Source organism: Cebus imitator, unplaced genomic scaffold (assembly GCF_001604975.1).
Source record: "Cebus imitator isolate Cc_AM_T3 unplaced genomic scaffold, Cebus_imitator-1.0 Scaffold0, whole genome shotgun sequence".
NCBI classification, from domain to species: Eukaryota; Metazoa; Chordata; class Mammalia; order Primates; family Cebidae; genus Cebus; species Cebus imitator.
In genome coordinates, this window is record NW_016107315.1 from 9030160 (window position 1) to 9034549 (window position 4390).

At 44.2% G+C, this 4390-nt stretch overlaps 1 long non-coding RNA gene across 1 annotated transcript; it reads left to right on the forward strand.

Moving 5' to 3' along the window:
- The first annotated feature begins 1546 nt into the window (after window positions 1-1546).
- On the forward strand, window positions 1547-4390 carry LOC119470411. The gene is made up of 2 exons (XR_005199316.1): window positions 1547-1635; window positions 4082-4390. It is a non-coding gene; the product is annotated as an uncharacterized LOC119470411 (long non-coding RNA).

The window sequence follows — 4390 nt, forward strand, 5'->3', positions numbered from 1 at the left end:
TTAAGTCTTTTTCCCCACCTTCTGCCCAAGAGACTGCCCCCCTACCCCTCTACTAAGACTTCCACCCCTACCCCACCCCACCCCATGCCCACGCCTGGTCGTTGCAGCCCCCTTCAGGCCAGCCTGTAGGCTTAGTTTCATGTGTCTTGGATCTCAATGGGATCAACAGCGTGATCGCTAATTATACCTTGTCTTTTGATTTGCAAAGCACTTTTACAAGCATTCTTTTACCCCACTCATCACTGTGCTTGGCACACAACAACTTAATAAATTCTGAATTGAATTGTCCTTATAACCACCCAGTGAGGCAAGCACAGCAGAACTAATTATCTTCCTCCTCCTCTCTCTCTCACTTTCTCTCTTTCTCTCTCTTTCTTTTTTGATCCTTTATAAGGAAATCCAAAGAATGTGTGATCCTGACACTAAGGCCACACAGCAAGAAAGTAGCAGGCCGATAGGAGAAGTCCAGCCTCCTGCTGCACAGTGAGAGGGAAGGGGGCCCTTCCACTACACCCATGTGACTCCAAGGTGTATTCATGAAACCTCGGTGGCTGCTGATCTCTTGATCAGCATTTGAGCGCCCCCGGCAGCATAGGCCCTTCAGAGCTAGCGCAGGTGTTCTTCCAGGCCTTTGGTGTAGGGATTGTTGTGATCTAGGATCCCACCTGTTTCCTTTCTTTTGCTCAGACGTCTTTCTGCAATTAAAGTCGCTAATGGTCAAAAAGCACAATTTAAAGTTGCCAAAGGAAAACGAATCAGTGTTTTTACTCTGAGAGCCCCTTCTCGGAAAGCCAAACATTCCGAATAAATAATCCTTTCTATTCCAGAAAGACACCAAAAAGGGAGCTGCAAAAATAACTCATTCATCAAAATACTAGTTTGGCAGATAGTTCTGCGATATCACCAACATCGCCTTTCCAGGTTACTGAGAAATCTGGGAACAAAGAGAACTTACATAGCAGTGGTGCCATCTGTTGCAACAGTTCAACCAGCCATGAAGGAGCCACCTGTCCCTTTGGTCTAAGAAGGTTTGGCTATTATTTTGCAGGAGTATGGTCAATCGTATCAAGAAAATTTATCTAGAACTTGGAAGTTAGACAAAATGATGACTAAAAGTCCTCTCCGAGTCTCCTTGAGCACTGTCCTAATGATCATCTCAGGGCCAGTCAACACCCTGGGGAAATGAAACTTTTGGTTGGCTTACAACTGATTGGGACCTAGACTCTAAGAGCATATGTTCATTTGTAGACAATTTGATAAGTTGCTGTGATGATTGATTTTATGTGTTAACCTGACTAAGCCATGGGGTGCTCAGATATTTGACTAGACATTATTTCTGGCTGCAAGGGTGTTTCTAGAAGATTAATACTTGAATCCATAGACTGAGTAAAGCAGATGGCGCTCCCAGCATGGGTGGGCCTCATCCAATCCATTAAATGTCTGAGTAGAATAAAAGTCTAAATAAGAAGAATTCTCTCTCTCTTTCTCTCTCTCTCTCTCTCTCTCTCTCTCTCTCTCTCTCTCTCTGCCTGTCTCTGAGCTGGAACATTGGTGTCCTGCCTTTAGACTCAGATTCAGTCTGGAAGTTATGCCATCAGCTCTTCTAGGTCTGGACTTCTTCGCCTTCATAATCATGTGAATCAATCCTTTTTAATCAATCAGTCAATCAATCTCTCTCTCTCTCTCTCTCTCTCTCTGTGTGTGTGTGTGTGTGTGTGTGTGTGTGTGTACACACATCTCATTGCTCTGTTTCTCTGTTGAACCCTAACACAATTCCCAATAAATTTTGTCAGAGATGCACATGACATATGTCCAATACAAGAAACTGGTTTTATTGCCCTCTAGGAAAAGTGAAAGGAAAACATCTTGGGTCCCTTGAAGCTGGGAACTGCTCAGGGCAAATCTGCCTTCCATTCTATTCAAAGTCATCCCTCTGCTCTCTGAGATAGATGCATGTTCTGATTGCCTCCTTTGGAAAGGCTTATCAGAAACTTAAAAGAATGCAATCATTTGTCTCTCACTTACCTGTGACCTGGAAGACCCCTCCCTGCTTCCAGTTGTCCCCGCCTTTCTGGATGGAACCAATGTACTTCTTACATATATTGATTGATGGTTCATGTCTCCCTAAAATGTGTAAAACCAAGCTGTGCCCTGACTACCTTTGGCACATGTCCTCGGGACTTCCTGAGGCTGTGTAATGAACACATCATTAACTTTGGCAAATAAACTTTCTAAAATGATTGAGACTTGTCTCATCATTTTGACATCATCAACCAGTTTTGCATTCAATTTTCCATCTTATTCTACCATTATTTTTCCCACTAAGTATACATTTTCTATTGTTCTTCAGAAAAATCAGTAAATAATTCTTTGTGATTTTTTGTTTGTTCATTTTTTTGAGACAGGGTCTCTGTCACCCAGCCTACAGTGCAGTGCTGGATCTCAGCTCACTGCAGCCTCAACCTCCCAAGCTCAAGCAATCCTCCTACCTCAGCCTCCCAAGTAGCTGGGACTACAGCTGCATGCCGTCACGCTGGGCTAATTTTTTTTTTTTTTTTTTTTTTGGTAGAGACAGAGTTTCGCCATATTGCTCAGGCTGGTCTTAAACTCCTGACCTCAAACAATCCGCCTGCCTTGGCCTCCCAAAGTGCAAGGATTACAGGCATGAGCCATTGTGCCAGGCCATCAATAATTCGTGTGCACTGGATGTTCTTTCTAAAACAAACTACTGCTGTCTAGAGAAGGAGAACAAAGGAATCTGAAGCACTCAGAACTCTATTGCTCACTCTCATTCACTGAAAGCTCCGGGGCTGGCATCCCACGCTATAGCAGAAAAAAAAAAAAAAAAGGCAGAGCAGAGGAAGACTCCCCTTAACGTTTAGCTGCAGCCAGGCCCAGCAGGAACTTCCTCACCTGGCGGGAGAGTGATCTATTCTAAGGGAAGGATTAGAGACACAGGCTGCAGAGGCCTTAGTTTGGGGCAAGTAGGAAGCCCCCACGTGGGATATCCTCTAAAGGTCCAAACAGAGGCTCATTATCCAGAGTCTCGTTTTCCACTCGTGGAGATGAGTTAGCTGAAGTGCTTACACCGCCAGCACTAGCTTGGAAGCCCATGACCACAGGGACCTTGGTTTGTTCTCCTCCCTATCCCTAGGAGAGGCAACAAATGATACGGTAAAGGAAGGTGAATCTAGACTGCAGAGCCAGTCTGATGAGGATGAACTACAAAAGGACATGAGGGAACTTTCTGGGTTGATATAAATGTTCTGTATCTTGATGAGGGTTCTGGGGTGATGGAAACGTTCTGTATCTTGATGAAGGTAAACATTTGTCAAAACTCAGCAACTGGGCCAGACACAGTGGCTCATGCCTATAATCTCAGCGCTTTGGGAAGCCAAGGCAGGTGGATTGCTTGAGCCCAGGAGCTCCAGGCCAGCCTGGACAACATGGTGAAACCCCGTCTCTAGAAAAAATACAAAAGTTAGAGGAGCATGTTTGCACATGACCCTGGTCCCCAGCTACTCTGGATGCTGAGACAGGAGGATCACCTGAGCCCAGGGAGGTTGAGGCTACAGTGAGCTGTGTTCACGCCATTGCACTCCAGCCTGGACAACAGAGTGAGAAGCTGTCTCAGAACAACAACAACAACAAAAATATGATCAATTGCATACTAAAAATGGATACATTTTATTGTATGAAGATTATAGCTCAATGAAACTGATTTAAGAAGAAAAAAACTATAAATGAGTTCATAATTTCCTACATGTTTAAGATGGTTTGTGACTCATTCTAAGCAATAAGGCCTGACTTCACTCTCTTACCACATTCAGAGGTAACATTTCCATTTCAAATGCAAAACTGACGTAAGTGCAAATACTTTGGGAGACCCAGTGGAGGCAAAGCCTTTCCTTATGTGGGAAATCAGAATTTGCCATCCCAAATAAGCCTCTTTGGCGTAAGGATTGTTGAGCTGAAGACGACGAAGCAGGTGCAGGAAAGATCTTTGCCCTTTCTCTATTTGCCTAAAAGCGGACATAAATTTACAGACAAATGGTTTCCCACCCCCACCCCCTTCTTCCAGGAAGCACAAAGGTCTCCCACTGAAGACAATGTTAGACCCTCAGTGACCTGAAGGTGGCACCAGAGGAATCTACATGAACAAGCTTTACTGACCAGCCTTCACTCACTTGCCTTCCCACAAGTTGCTGCCCCTAGAGATTCAAAATCCTCTGTGTCTTGTCACGTCTCTAAAAATCTACTGTTCTTGGTCGAAGATGCTATATAAGCTGGGATTCAAAGCCACCACTATGAGAATGACTCATTTCCTGGGTAGCTCCTGTGTATGTATGAAAGGCACTTGTTAATAAACTGTTTTTTCTCATTAATTTGA